Raw genomic sequence first — 16,694 nt, 5'->3', positions numbered from 1 at the left:
CTGCCGTGGAAGCAGTGTGGACGGAAAAACCACTCTTCAAAAGAAAGTGTTAGTCACTCTGTTGCATCTGACTGTTTGCAGCCCCATGGACTGTAACCCGCCAGGATCCTCTGTCCATAGGATTCTTCAGGCAAGAATACTGGAGTGGGTTGCCATTCCCTTCTCCAGGGGATCTTCCCAGTCCAGGGATTGAATCCAGTCTCCCACATCGCAGGCAGATTCTTTACTGTCTAAGCCAACTTTATTAAAAACCAATTTTCGTTTCCACCCATGCATCAGCTGAGTGAAGGGGCTGATCTTTAAAGGCCTTTTGGAAGGATATATAATCCTGAGTTATATTGAAACCTTTTCCAGAAGTGATTTATTCTTTCCAACAAGTCATGATTTTTAAATATGTTAAATCCTAGTTGAAATGCTACATCTTCTAAAAATGATGTACCAGTTTTATTGATAAACACAAAAGGCCCAGAACATTCTACCCAGGAACTATCTTGAAAGTACATTATCCTTTTCTCCTGCACCCATCAGAACGGCCACAATTTCCAAAATCTGTTCTTTTCTTGACAATAAACTGTTCACATTGGGATCTCTGCCTCCTCAGCAGTCTCCTCCTCGTAGCCCTGATGAAAACGCTGAAGGGCAGAAAGAGAGTTTCTAAGTAATACTTTGATTATACCATTTACAAATAAAACATCCCAAAATAGCGTATTGTAGGCCAAGGTGAAAGGATTTTCAATCTTATTTGATCTAAGTGTTTTGAAAATACTTCAGTGAGTTAAGAGAGAAGCAGTGTGTTCTAAGTACATGGCCACACCCTAGAGGTCATTTACTGATGAGTGAAAACGTGAAGAACGCAGTAAACGTGACCTGTCAGGGAATAGTCACTTTCAGCAGTAGAGAATCCACCTGCCAACACACGCGAGACTCAGGTTCCATCTCTGGGTCGGGAAGACCCCTCAAGGTGGAAATGGCAACTTGTTCCAGTATTCTTGCCTGGAGAATCCAATGGACAGAGGTGCCCAGCGGGCTCACAGTCCATTGGGCTGCAAGCAGTTAGACACAAGTTAGCCACCAAACAACAACAGCACGTAACTACTAATATGCATGGATTTGATCATTCAAGGTTCCAGAAGCAATGAAAGTCTGTCTCAGGAGATATCCTTGTTTGCCATCCTGGGCTTCTGCTATTATACACTGACCCTGAAATCTCACTCAGCTTGCTTCTTCTCAATTTGTCTGCTTCACTGAAAGGCAAACTTCTCTCAGCAAAGAACAGTGACTAACTATGCAAGGTCACGCACAGTTCCAGCACAGTGTGAAAAGCATTACGTACGTAAGCTACATGTTTCAGGTTGAACTCTGGAAGGAAGCTCGTTGAACCAGAGGCAGGCTGATGCACCTAACTGGCGTAACTTATCACGGCCGTATGTACCTTATTTTCAGACCACACAACTAGGAAGATTTTGACTCATTCCAGGGGCAAAAGTTAACCTTACCACCACCATCAGCTAGAAGTTCTTTAACAGCTTTTCTTGAATTCTAATTCAGAGATAACGAATATTTCTGAAGGCAAAGCAAAATATATAAACTCCCTGTGAAGCTGTAAATGGGATTACCTGCCTATGTATTTCTAGAATCTGGGGTTTATTTCAACTAAATAAAAGGTTGATAACACTGTAAAGAGAAATGGACACATTCAGTGTCTCTACGATTTCTAATATAGAAAGGGATAAGAAGACATTTCACTGTCTTCTTTTCTCCTTGGCTCAAGACCCCAAGTGGGTCAAGTAATAACGGGAACAGTGGACATTCCTTTAATACCTTGCTCCCTTTATGATGCTTTATGGCATCACTATGGGTGTTCCCCTTCCCCCTCCCATTGTCTCTTTTCTACCTTCTTGAGTTATTCTGGGTCAAAAAGTACAAAAAATCCCCAGTATAGACTATTCGGTGTTGGCAATGGAGCATTGATTGCTTTGAAAGCAACATCAAAACGTCGTAGGCAAGGATGAAGTGGGAGGGACTCTCTGAGCAACTGAGACTGTGCACTGTAGACTTCCGTACACTCCATCCAGCGAAGAGAACATAAATCCATCCGAATCCAGCAGAACAATCCCAGGAAGAAGTCACTGGAAACTTTGCCTTGCGAATGCGGAAGGGGATTCCCCTAGCAGCCGGGGGACCAGGAAGCTCCAAGACCAACCTGCAGACTCGGGGTTGAGAACTCTCTCTCTTCAACCAAAGCAAGAACAGTAACAATAACCCAGCCACACGGGGGCCATTCAAAACAAGTTGCTACACACAGGGAAGAAAACATGAATTATCACAGGAAAAAAAACAATACCTCAACAGCATTTTGTCTAGGATCCAGAAGAAACTCATACAAATATGTTTGACATTCTCAGGATTCAGGAAGATAAGGGAGAAATTCACAAGAGGAGGCCAGACTCACATGAACATAAGCCAATGCTGAGTGAGAAAAGGAAAACTAGAAACGTTACAGCGTTCCCCACAGGGGCACAGAAAATCATCACCTGCGCACAATATGCAACGGTACACGCAGACCACCGCCTTAAGAACCACCCTTAGCAAAGACAAGGATGACAAGCAACGTGAGGAAAGAGTATAAAGTGGAGAACAGCGGACCCCAGCAGGAGCTCAGAGTTACATGAGGTCCCCAGGGGGTCACCAAAACAACAGGAAAAGAGATGATAGTGATGGGGGATGGAAAGACGCTTTCAGAGATAAAAAGTGGCCCGTGTTTTGCAGGTAGAAAAGGTTCATTACAAAGAAAAACATCCGGAGAGGGGGGAAAATGGTACACACAAAGGAATAACAATGGCACCAGCTAAGCGATTTTTGTAAGAGTACATTCCAGACAGCAATGAGAATTGGAGGAGAAATAACTTATGTGCATTTACTCATCTGAGTAAAAAGGCATGATGTAATAAACTGAATGAAAACTGGTTTTAAAAAAAGAAGGAGGAGAAGGAGAAGACCGACGGACTCCGTGAGTGTAATGCCCACCTGTCCTTCATACAGAAGGTAACCATGGATGTGCTGTAACTCTGAGAGTAAAGCCAAGTTAAGAATCCAGAAATGAGGATGTCACAGTTTGGAAAGCAAGTTGCATTAAGAGTCACTAAATGTAGAGTTAGGTTTAAATAGTTGATGGAAAAGAGTCTCAAAACTGCATGAAATGTCAAATAATTATTTTGTATCTAAAGTGGCAACAACAACAACAAAATCCAGAGAATCTGGGTATAAACCTTCCAAGTCCATGGAGAAGATAAAAGTATTTAAAGAGCCTCTATTTTAAAAGAAGGAAATTGAGTAGGTGGCAAGGAAGTGCTAAGAGCCAAAAGCACAAAATAAGGTTAAAATGTGAAAGCAAATACATCAGCCATGAAAATTAAATTTCAAATTGGTTTGTGAAAAACAAAATCTGAATATAAGCTCTCTTTACATATGAAAGCAAATAACACTTAAATACTTAAATTAAAAGCTATGTTGGGGAAAAAGAAGGCAGGAGTAGTTATTTTAATTTTTTTTTAGAAAAGTAGAATTTAATGAAAAGTTTCATCTGTGTAAAGAGGATGAATTTACATTGATAAAAATATTCACAATAAAGATGCTGTTGTCATGACCCTCTGGGCTGTGTAATGACATCGTGTTCTGGAAGAACAATCAGCTGCTAGACTGATATTTCGTGCTTCCAGAAAAACAGCAAACCTCTTGATTGAGAGACAGTAAGAGTCCTTCCTCCATGGCCTGACCTTGGGCCCTAAAATCTATGTACAATCTCTACCAAACCAAGGGGACTGCCTATCTTCTAAAGCACCACTTCCTGGCTTTACTGCTTATATGAATTGTTTTCAGACCCCAGGATAATGAAGGTTCCATAATCAGTAGATGTGAAGCAGACCTGAGATGCTACATTTCTAACAAGCGCCCAGTTGAGGCTGCTGCTGTGGGATCAAGGCAAGGCTGTGGGGTCAAGGTTATGCTGGAACTCCTCAGACCCTGCTGCAAGACTCTGGGCTTGAGAGCAAGTCAGGAAATGAGCTGGTAGAAGACAGATGCATGATCACTTTCTTATATGTAATAAATCTGGAAAACTGCTTCATTTATGATGTGACTAATTAAATAAACATAAAATTTGATTTTTAGACCCTAAAAGTATCTATCAATAGGTGGTATATCAGATGAAGTACTGTGCTGTGCTGTGCTTAGTCGCTCAATCATGTCCGACTCTTTGCGACCCCATGGACGGTAGCCTGCCAGGCTCCTCCGTCCATGGGATTCTCCAGGCAAGAATACTGCAGTGGGTTGCCATGCTCTCCTCCAGGCGATATTCCCAGCCCAAGGATTGAACCCAGGTCTCCCGCATTGCAGGCAGATTCTTTACCATCTGAGCCAACAGGGAAGCCCATCAGATGAAGTACTAAGGAAAAAAAAAGAAACACTTGTCAATAAGGTAACAACTGTTTAAAAAAAGCCAAAGGAGCATGCAAATAAATAAATAAATAAATAAAATAAGATGACAAGGAAAATCAAATAATCCGTGATGATCACAAATACACAGGAGAATTAATCACTTATCACAAGAAAAGAGCTTTGGTTTGAAAACTTCTTGGAGAGAGAGTTCCCACTGTCTGATTGTTCCAACAATATGGTTCTTGTGGGGGCTATCACACAAGAAATAATGGTAAGACTTTGCCTCTTACCCAAACTTGCCTTCTTTCTTCCTCTAGCCTTTCAATATCATTTTATACAAGTTTTGTATAAATCAGTAATCAATTGTTTCAGTCTTGTGATAGCATAGTTGCTTTTGAACTATGGTTCTGGAGAAGACTCTTGAGAGCGCTTTGGGACTGCAAGGAGGTCAAACGAGTCAATCCCAAAGGAAATCAACCCTGAATATTTGTTGGAAGGACTGAGGCTGAAGCTGAAGCTTCAAAATTTTGGCCACCTGATGCAAAGAGCCGACTCACTGGAAAAGATACTGATGCTGGGAAAGATTGAAGGCAGGAGGAGAAGGAGGTGGCAGAGGATGAAATGGTTAGATAGCATGACTGACTCAACGGAGATGAATTGGAGCAAACTCTGGGAGACAGTGGAGGACAGGGGAGCCTGGTGTGCTGCGGTCATCGGGTCACAAAGAGTTGGACACGACTGAGTGACTGAACCGCAAACAACCGTCCACTGCAAATTGCACAATTACTATGATTCCATTTTTTCTTTCGGCAACTTATTTTCCTTAGCATTGATCATTGCCTCTCATTTTGTTTGCTTGTTTTGCGTATACCCAGGGATCAAACCCTAGTCACTTGCTTCTCCTGCACTGGACTGTGTATTCTTTACCTCTGTGCCACCTGAGAAGCCCATATACTTCCTATTTGTTTTTTTTTCCAAATACTTCAGGATCTAGAAAATGAATGTTCTTTTCCCCGTTTTCAGAGCATCAGACAACTCATCGATTCCCTTTCTGTCCCTGGAGTTACCCCTCGCGCCCTCCCACTTTCTGCCTCTTCTCCTTATTCCTCTTTCCTGTTTGACCTCTTTGTTCCTTAGCTGTTTGCCCTATTTTCCTCTTCGTGTTTTAAAGTGCACATCTTCCAGAAGTTTCTTGTGAGTACGTGAAAGGTGTATATTTTCAGCCCTTGCTTATTGGAAAAGTCTACCATCACACTTATTAGTTTGGCCACATTGAAAATCATTTTCATCCAGAATTTTGAGGCCATGTCTCTGCTGCCTCCCGGGTCCTCACACTGCTTTGAAAGTCTTGATTGCCGCCTGTTTCCAGCCACTTGCCTGTGGCTCATTCCCCACAGTCTCCGAGAGCTTCCTGGCTGTCCTCTTCATCTCTGGTAATGCGAAACTTCACGTTGATAGGCTTTGATGTGGCTGTGTTTTCATTCATTGTCCTGGGAAATTTCGGTTTAGAGACATATGTCTTCCAGCCCTAGAAGCTTTTCATGTATTATTCCTTTAATGACGCTCTCCCTCTACTCTCTCTTACTTCTCTGCTGTAATTCTTGCTACAATACATTGCACCCTGTGGGCTGATTCTCTCATTTTGTTAGCCTTTTGCTCATATTTTCCAACTCTGTCTTAGTTCTACTTCCTGGGGAATTTCCTTGACTGTATCTCCCAGAACTATGATTGAATAATGTGTTAATTATCCAATTTTACCTTATTCTCATTGTTCTTTTTAAATAGTATTTTGTTCCCTTCTTTTATCAGTACATTATGCCCACTCTTTTATTTCTCCATGAATATTTACTACATATTTGTAGGATTTGGGTGTCTGTGTATTTTTTTTTTCCTTCCTAACTCATTATATCCTTTTCCCCCTCATTCAGTTACCAATTATCTTCCTTTTTACTAGCTTTTATGACTTTCCCACTCCTGGATATAGGTCAACAAGATGGTGTACTAGTTGTGAGTAGCTTCTATGTAATCAGACTGCCCAGCTTATAAACCTTCCACATGTTGCCACATGACCTGAGGTGAGTTGCTTTCCTCCATGTAACACTGTTGCCTCATCTATAAAATGGGGATAATAGTATTCATTTATATTTTCTCTCTAATTTATTGTCAGCCAGTGGTTTCTGTATTTTATGTTTTATATTGTTTTTTAAAGTCTCACCTTATTTCTATTTAACTTCCCAACCCAGTGGATCTTCCAAACCCAGGGATTGAACCCAGGTCTGCTGCATTGCAGGCTGGATTCTTTACCAGTTGAGTCACCAGGGAAGCCCAGAATACTGGAGTTGGTAGCCTGTCCCTTCTCCAGCGTATCTTCCTGACCCAGGAATCGAACCAGGGTTTTCTGCATTGCAGGCAGATTCTTTACCAGCTGAGCCACCAGGGAAGCCCTATTTAACTTTAGGTTTATACGTTTTAAATTTTGTATTGAATTATAGCTGATTCCCAATTTTATCTTGGTTTCAGGTATACAGTATAGTGATTCAATATTTTTACAGGTTATACTCCACTTCAAGTTGTTACAAAATATTAGCTTTATTCCCTATGCTGTACAGCATATCCTTGTAGCTTATTTAGTTTATACATGTACTCTGTCTCTCTGAATACAATATACCTGTCTTACCCCTCTGCCTCCCTTCTCCCCATTATTAACCACTGGTTTGTTCTCTTCATCTGTGAGTTTGTTTCCACTTTGTTATGTTCGCTCTTCTGTTTTATTTTTAGGTTCCATGGATAACTAATAACATACAGTACATGTCTTTCTCTGACTTGTTTCTCTAAGCATAATATCCTCTAGGTCCATTCATGTTTCGGCAGATGTCAGAATTGTATTTGTGTTACGGCTGAATACTATTCGATCATGTATGTATACACCACATCTTCAATGCACTTGGTTTATCCGGATAGGATTCAAACCGTATTATTCAGTCTAGCTACTATAATCCTCACTTCACAGGTGACAAAACTGAGGCATGTGAAATTGAAGAAAAATGTCCATGTCATACAGTTGCAAAATGGTAGACCTGAGGAGTTGAATCCCATCTGGATCTCCTGAGCATCTTCTCTTCTTTACAAAGCTCAGTGCCGTATCCACTACAAGTGACATTTTTTGGACACGTAGAGAATAGTTATAACAATTAGCCATATCCTATGCTATAAAACAAATCTCAAGAAATATCAAAGCATGGAAAGCATACGAAGGATGTTATATAACCAAAATGCAATTTATGGTAGAGATCCTTTTTTTTAAAGCAATGACTAAAACATTCCCATATATTTTGAAATTGACATGTACTTTTACATAGCCCATGAGTCAGATAAGAAATTCTAATGAAATTATTAAGTATTCTAACTGCATAATGATGAAAATATCACATAAATTACATATTAAAAACATACAAAAATATTACATTAAATATTACAAAAAATATTAAAATAGTTAACACACATGAGATAGTAAAATAGGATTAGAAAGAAATATGTAGCTTTAAACATGTTATAAAAAAAGAAAAACAAGGAAAATAACAAATTAAGTATCCCTCTCAATAAATGACAAGGAGAACAGTAAAAGAAAGTCAAAGGAAGAATAAATTATTAGTATAAAAGCACAGTAAAATAAAAATAGGATACAGTCATGTAAGTGAGAGCATTAAAACTAAAAATTGATTGGTTTCTTGACATGATTTATATAATTGATAAACACTTGTAAAAGTTAATAAATAAAAAAGTGAAAAAAAAAAGGCAAAAATAGCCAATGTCAGAAATGAAAAAGGGAATGTTATTTAGGCCCTACAGACATTGATAGGATCTCTTGATAGTAGATTATAAACAACTTTATCCCTAAAACTTTGAAATTTCAATTAAATGGTTAAGTTTTTGGAATATGTAACTTACCAAAACTGACACTAGAAAAATAAAAAATAAGTTTAAGTACATAGGGTAGTATATCAAGTGAAGAAATTAAATTTGTAATTAAAATTCCTCATACAAAGATAATAAAAGGCTTGGTTAGTTGTGCCAAAGACTTAATGAAAAAATAGTTTAAATCTTCCTCAAATTTTCCCAGATGATGAAAATAGAGAATTTAGATTCTATATCCTTTTATGATGCAACATAACTTTCTACCAACAAAGACATTACAAGAAATTACAAGAAGGAATCTTCTATGACAATCTCATTCATAAATATTAATGAAAATTTTCTCAACAAAATTACTAGCAAACTGAATTGATTGATATACAAAAATGATTATTATCTCATGGCAAACTTGGTTTTATTTCAGGAAGATAAGATTGGGTTAACATTGGTAGAATCAGTTAATGGCATTTATATTTGTGTATTAAAGGGTAAAAATCAAGCATCTCAAATGATGGTAAAAAGCACTTGATAAAATTCAACACCCATTTCTATTTTTAAAACAAACTAAGAATAGAAGGCGATCCAACCAGTCCATCCTAAAGGAGACCAGTCCTGGGTGTTCATTGGAAGGACTGATGCTGAGGCTGAAACTCCAATACTTTGGCCACCTCATGCGAAGAGTTGACTCATTGGAAAAGACTCTGATGCTGGGAGGGATTGGGGGCAGGAGGAGAAGGGGACTACAGAGGACAAAATGGCTGGATGGCATCACTGACTTGATGGACGTGAGTCTGGGTGAACTCCGGGAGTTGGTGATGGACAGGAAGGCCTGGCGTGCTGTGATTCATGGGGTCGCAAAGAGTCAGACACGACTGAGCAACTGAACTGAACTGAAGAACAGAAGGGAATTCTCTTAATATGATAGAGGGAATCTTTAATTTTTTTTTCAATCAGAGCAGGCTAGGTTATGTGGAAATAACAGTCTCCAAAATCAAAAGCTTAGAACAGTAAGTGACTTAAAGTTCTGTTTCTCGCATCTGCGGCCCGCCTACTGCAGGCTGGTGGTGATGGAGGTGTTCTCTTCACTATAGTTGCTTAGAGGCCAGAATGTTGTAATTCTACCATGGACATTATGACTAATAAATTGCGGAGACTCTGGATTCTGTTTCCTTTAAAGAGTGTCAGTTCTAATTCTAACGGACAGTTAACCTGCTAAACACAAACTCTAAACTTTGTCTCCCCTGTGGTGAACAGCCGGCTAAGTTCTTTCATCTTCCAACTTCTGCTCGGTTTCCATGCCTACTGGGATCTCTCTCAGGTGTGTTATCCTTAGAGATCAGCTCAGGCAGAATTTCCATGCAGACTTTTTTGTTTACTTCATCTGTAGGTCTCTATCTTCCAGAATTCCCTCCCCTAATTTTTTTTTTCATGCTCTGCCAGCCCAAAATTCAGTTTTCTGATACCTCAATTAAGTGTACCTTCTGTTTCCTTCTACCTCAGGACACACACCTTAGTTTTTAGAGAGAAAAAACCTTTCAGCTCACAAGTCTTACCTGGCACACTATGCAGGGACGGACTCCCATCCGGCTTCTGCCTACTTGCCATTCTTTGGCATGACAGTCAAGGGTTCCTGTTAGGTATCTGGCTGTGTATTATGGTCTTGACTTAGTTTCTTTCTGTTTCCCTTCATGCACCCCATTCTCTAGCCAAACTGATTGTGCTATAGAACTTGTCTTGTGCTTTTCTAATTGTGTGTCTTTGCTCACTTTGGAAGTACACCCATTCTCACACATTAACAAATGCCTAAAGTGTGAGTGTTAGTCACTCGGTTGTGTCCAATTCTTTGCGATCCCATGGACTGTAGCCTCCAGGCAAGAATACTGAAGTGGGTAACCATTCCCTTCTCCAGGAGATCCTCCCGATCTGACCCAGGAGAACCTGAGTCTTCTGCATTGCAGGTGGATTCTGTATTTGAGACACCAGGGAAGCCCTAAAGCAACCTTCAAAACCCACTTCCAATAGGAATTGTCTTGAGATCTTCTTTTGATTCTTCTCTCTCTCCCTACCCTCAACTCTAGTCCTCTCCACACCCTCCCCTCCTGTTCCTACAGAGCTTTGTATCTTTCTGTCTGTGTCATTTAGGGTATAACATTAGAAAGTAATATATACCCACTCAGATGGTAAAAACCTGCTTGCCAATGCAGGAGACATAGGAGACATGGGTTTGATCCCTGATTTGGAAAGATCCCCTGGAGAAGGAAGTGGCAACCCACTGCAGAATTCTTACCTGGAGAATTCCATGGACAGAGGACCCTGGAAGGCTACAGTTCATGGGGCAGCAAGGAGTTGGAGACAACTGACCAACTAACACTTTGACTTTCACGTCATCAAATGCACTGTCTAATACACAGTAGATGCATCAAAATATCAATATTTTCAAAATTAATCAGGTACATACCTGCTGTTCATACTGAAATTTGTATAGGTGTCATAGTCAAAAACATGAAGTGACCATTTAGGCTTGCCGTTGTACTGCATATTATATAAAAACCACCTCATAAGAATCTTTAATATGAAACAACAAATAAAGCGTATAATGATATAATGCTTTCCACTTATTAGAGGAATTATTTAAGTAGTGAGGGTAATTGTTTATTCATCTACATTGTTTTATGTGATGCCTTTCATTTGTGAGCACTATCATACATTTGCGAGATGGTCCACTAGGAGGCAAGGTGACCTGGCTGCTAAAGAATTACAGAAATATCACCGATCTACAAATAGACGGGACATTAAACGGTGGCCTCATTAGGAGAGCTCTAATGAGTTGAGGTCACCCAGCTATAAAGGACAAACATGCCCAGACACAGCTGAAGCAATTTAAACAATAACATTTTCAAAAGCAAAATTGGCCTTTTTAAAGAATGCTCATTGGGAAAAAATATACCAAGGAAAGATAAAATATGAGATCACAATACAAAAATTATTTTGAGAATTCTATTTAATCAGAAAGCAAGTCCAATGGAAATGCACTATTTTTATGATCTAATAATTTTACTTATATCTTTTGAAATTTTATGGGTGAATTATTTTTAAAATGATAAAATGTAATTTTTTAATTTAAGAAGAAAATACATAATTTGTTCTAAAAAAATGAAAAAAAGTGTATTACATACAATTGTTTCAGTTACAAGACACAAAAAAGAAAACGAATTCAAATTATCATAAAGAATCAGGTTTGCTTAATAAATTCACAAAGCTGAACTATCCTTTGGCCACCTGATGTGAAGAACTGACTCACTGGAAAAGACCCTGATGCTGGGAAAGATTGAGGGCAGGAGGAGAAGGGGACGGCAGAGGATGAGATGGTTGGATGGCATCACCGACTCAATAGACATGAGTTTGAGCACGCTCTGGGAGCTGGTGGACAGGGAGGACTGGCATGCTGCAGTCCATGGGGTTGCAGAGTCAGACACGACTGATCGACTGAACTGACTAGACAATCCTGGGTCTCACCTCAGGGCTGGTTTAACGTGGTGGCTTGCCAGGGTCACTCTTGCTCTTTTTCATCCATGGTCATCTTAAAGCTGGCTAATTTTTGGCCTCAGGATGCTCCGAGTAGATCCCGAGATTACACGCTTTCTTATTTATACCAGTGGGAAAGAACAAGTGTCACTGTCCCTTAATTTCCAGAAAGAATAATAGTCAAAGATGCACCATGACTGCCCCAGCTCGGGGCACACGCCCAGCTTAGAACTGTGGTCAAGGGGAGCGGACACACGGACTCGACTGACTGACTCAGTTACGTGTGCCACGTAACCTACGCACAGTACAGCTTAGTGGAAGCGAAAGGGTTAGCTTCTCAGGAGACCACGAATTCTACGGCAGAAACATCTCTTGCACCCCAAGTATCTGCTGCTGCTGCTGCTAAGTCACTTCAGTCATGTCCGACTCTGTGCGACCCCATAGATGGCAGCCCACCAGGCTCCCCTGTCCCTGGGATTCTCCAGGCAAGAACACTGGAGTGGGTTGCCATTTCCTTCTCCAATGCATGAAAGTGAAAAGTGAAAGGGAAGTCGCTCAGTCGTGTCCGACTGAGCAAACTGATGCTCCCAAATGGGAATTCCTGGCTATTGAGGGCCGTGGAATCTGGAATCCTTCATTTTCTGAGGGAGCTTCAGTAGGTGGTACTAAAGACTGTGTTCATCTGTGGTCTCTGGAGATTGGCGTGGCGCTGGAGAATGTGGACCTGGCTTCTGGGTTCTCGTGCTGGCCCCACCGTTTTTTACAGACTGGTCCATCTGGTTCAGGAGATTAGTTTTCATCTCCAGGACAAGGGAACTGATGCATACCCCTAAATAGTTGTTGTGGTCACTAGTGGAAGTTGCGTAGAAAGGCCCAGGTAACGTGATAAGCAGGCTCTTCCTGAGTGACGTGTCGTGTTGAGCATGCGTCGTCATGGCCGGGTGGGGCTGTGAAGTCCAGCTACCTGGAGGATGGTACTCACTGCCCTTCCTCTCTGTCCGTTTCTCTCACACTTAGTCTGTCAGTTGCCTCACTGCCTTTAATTCTCCATTAAAGGGCGTCATGATGTAAAACCCGGTGTCCCTCTGCGTGAAGTCCTACAACGTAAATAATGTGGGAGTGGACGCAAGGTGATAGTAGTCTCAGGCAGAGGTTAGATATTCTCAGAAGCATTTAAATAGTTACCTGCTCACCTGCCAGAAGAAAAATTCCTTCCAGACCCATGAGGGTGAATAAAAACCAGGTCTATCCCTACATGAATAGAGAAGAAGACTCAGAATGATCCAAAATAAAAATGAGAATGGAGATTATAGCTGTCCATGCCAGAAGGTCACAATACAATGAAGGAAAGAGCTAAAAATAGCCTCACTGCATTTCAAACTGCGTCTACTGCATGTGGCAGTCACTTCCCATTCTCGAACACACACGAACTGTCGCTCCTCCTGTGCAGGGGAGAGCAAGGACTCTGAAGTCAGACTCCCCGGTCAGCACTCTGACTCTGCCACATACATACCAGCTGTCAGACAAGTTCACCACTTGGAGGCTGAATTTATAAAACTGATCAGTTTAGTGATTAAGTGAGAAAGTACATTTTAAGCTCTTAGCAGAGGCTGTCGTATGTGATGAACATTAGGGTCGTCCTTATCATCACCATCAGCATCATTCTCTACTGGACTGTGGCGTCAGATTTTGGGTACACAGGATAAAACCTCACATCGTTATCTTCATCTTTCGAAGGGGAGCTGAGCTTTAGTGAGGGAACCGCACTACTTCAGAGTGTTGCTTGTTTTTTTTGTTTTTGTATTTTATTTTTTCAAAAAATGCCAGGAAACCCACCTGCATCAGGATGATTTGTTCACCAAGAATAAAAACTTAAGCTCAGGTCCCAACAGGTGTCTAGTCTGATTGCTCCAAGTCTGTGCTACAGCCTGTGTTGGCTGAACAGCTCTGGACATCTCTCCTGAGCAGGCTCCAAGTCTGGGGCTGTTATCCATCAGGGTTTGGTGGGATGCTAAGAAGTGGACATCTTTCCTGAGCAGGCTCCAAGTCTGGGGCTGTTATCCATCAGGCTTTGGTGGGATGCTAAGAAGTGGAGTCTAGCCACAATAAGCACAGGCTTTGGGCTCATGCAAACCAGACCCCAGCTGGCCATTAACTAGCTATGTGGTTTTGATAAATTAATTATTTCACCTTTCCCAGGGGTTTGGAAAAAAAAACTTCCCAAGCATTTGGTAAGGATTCACAGATCATACAGGTTGGAGGTTTAGCACAGTGCCAAATCAAGTTGGTAATAATAGTAAAGTATTATTTTTACCTCCTTGGTGTTCCTTCATGGCATGTCTCTACAGACTTCCTAACTCTGGGTCATCAAAAAATTAATAGATTTGGATTTTGTAACTTTCATCCAAGTTACAATCAAAATGTTGGATGGAAATTGGACTTGATCAAGTATTCCAGTAGAGACAATGCAGGTTGATACTAAACCATCAGAGCATGTTGCTTAAATTCAGTTATTCACAACATAAGGAAAAAAGAAAGTGCTTAGTTCTTCAACCATTTCTGTATTTTGCCTTCAAGAGAATTCTTGCCAGATGCCTTGTAATATAGTCTTTTATGATCTCTTTTGTGAATGAACTTGTTAGAACACATGAGATAAGCTTGGCCTGACATTCCAGAGAGCTCACACTGGCTCCTAATAACCACGCTGTCTTCCTGGAAGCTCTCAGATCACTTGCTTAAATAGTAATAATTAGTCCTAGAATTGTACCAGATATTGATGTCAAGCTTAAAGTGAAGTCGCTCAGTTGTGTCCGACTCTTTGCGACCCCATGGACTGTAGCCTACCAGGCTCCTCTATCCATTGGGTTCTCCAGGCAAGAGTACTGGAATACTGGCTGCCATTTCCTTCTCCAGGGGATCTTCCTAACCCAGGGATCAAATGCGGGTCTCTTGCATTGCAGACAGACACTTTACTGTCTGAGCCACCAGGGAAGCATTTCTTCTTCGGGGAGGACAAGGCAGCTCCTTTGTGGAAAGTAGTGTATTTCCTCACCTTCTGTTTTGTCATGTAGCTTGCAACTTTCTCGTTTTGTGAATAGCCCGGGTGCACTCTACCTTTGTTCACAGACTGCTACTTCTGTTATCTTAAAGCTAGTTCAGACTTAGACACCTTTTCTCAACCAAAGGAAGAAACATAACCCTAATTCTTCGCAGCAATGCCTGCTTGTCACAGCAGACTGTCACTTGGTTTTACTCTAAGAGTGGTCCCAAGACCGGCCAACTCCTTCATCTGGTTGTCGTTCCACCTGTCACCCATTCCTTCAAGCTGCACTGAGTCAGCCGTATGGGACAGGGGAGCAACCACTCCAAAGAAACAGATCCTCCTCTGCTTTTTGACAAAGGACGGTGCTGATAAGTTTATCTCAAATACTGTTAGAGACTTCAGACAAATACTGTATGAGAGCAAACAGGCCCAGCCTTGCTTGCAGGAGGATTGGAGAAGAGTCCTGAATGACATTGTTCTTCAGGTTCCTCTGGGTCTAGAAAGCTGTGAGTACTAAATAGGTCATGCTACTGACTGTAATGTGGAGACCACCTTGGTAACTGGTGGTCTCATTTATTTCAGCAAATTATATCAATTGTGTATCTATCTTTAACACTAAGTGTTTAGTGGAAAGAAAGGCCAAACACTGTCACCAAATACTGAGTTGTATTCTATGGTCCTGAAAAGTGAAAAAATCAAACTGTTAGTCACTCAGTCGTATCTGACTTTAGGTGACCCCTCCAGGCTCCTCTGTCCATAGAATTCTCTAGGCAAGAATTACTGGAGTGGGTAGCCATTCCCTTCTCCAGGGGATCTTCTCAACCTAGGGATTGAACCTGGGTCTCCTACATTGCAGGTGGACTCTTTACCATCTGAGCCACCAGGAAAGAAGATAAGCTTATCTATCAAACAAGGGGAACAGTTACCCACTTGTAATAACAAAGCTTTGATGGAAAACCTGAATTTTGCATAAAAATAATCCTTTCTGTATGAGATTAGAGAAAAAAATGATGCTTTTCTTATAACACTTATTGGAAAACAATGAATTTCAGAAAAATGGTAATACTTTTAATAGACTTACTCCATAAAATAGCTAAGCTAATTCTCTGATGCTTTAATTGAGAACTCAGGCCACATGATATTTGCTTGTATAGCCGATGAGTTCTTATTTGGAAAGAGAGTAATTTCTATAATTTTAAAACCTAAATTTGGTTTGAAAGCATATTTTGAATTCATTATATTCTGAAAATTAAAATTGGATATGTTTACTGCTCCTTGACTAGCAAAATTTATATTCATTTCAGTTTAATTCAACTAATATGATATTGGTCCCAGCAATGTAATTATTAATTAAATATTTCAACATCAGGAAAAATAATACATAAAATACTTTAGGACATCTATAATAGGAAAATCATAAAGACAGAAAGTAGATGAGAGCTTACCAGAGGCTCGAGGGGAAGTGAGTGGAGAGGGCTTTTATCTTTAAAAAAGAGGTATAGAGTTTCTGTTTCAGGTGATTAAAAATTTGGAAATAGTGGTGATAATTGTACAATATTGTGAATATAACTAATGCCACTGAATTGTATACTTAAAAATAGTTAAATAACACTTTATATTATATATATATATTCTACACAGTAAAATTAAAATACATAAGATATCAAAATAAGAATGATTCAAACACTAGTAAACCTAACAAAGGGCTTCCCTGATAGCTCAGTTGGTAAAGAATCCGCCTGCAGTGCAGGAGACCACTGTTCGATTCCTGGGTCGG

The 16,694-nt window shown here is 40.5% G+C and overlaps 1 protein-coding gene across 2 annotated transcripts in view; it reads left to right on the top strand.

Annotated features, from left to right (window-relative positions):
• The window catches only part of PACRG (parkin coregulated), a 547,563-nt gene that overhangs the window by 290,816 nt on the left and 240,053 nt on the right, over positions 1-16,694 (top strand). The gene's annotated exons all lie outside the window — the stretch shown is intronic.

Source organism: Bubalus bubalis, chromosome 10 (assembly GCF_019923935.1).
Source record: "Bubalus bubalis isolate 160015118507 breed Murrah chromosome 10, NDDB_SH_1, whole genome shotgun sequence".
In the NCBI taxonomy this organism is placed as follows: domain Eukaryota; kingdom Metazoa; phylum Chordata; class Mammalia; order Artiodactyla; family Bovidae; genus Bubalus; species Bubalus bubalis.
The sequence above is the reverse complement of the archived record's forward strand: the minus strand, read 5'-3'. Positions and strand labels throughout refer to the sequence as shown.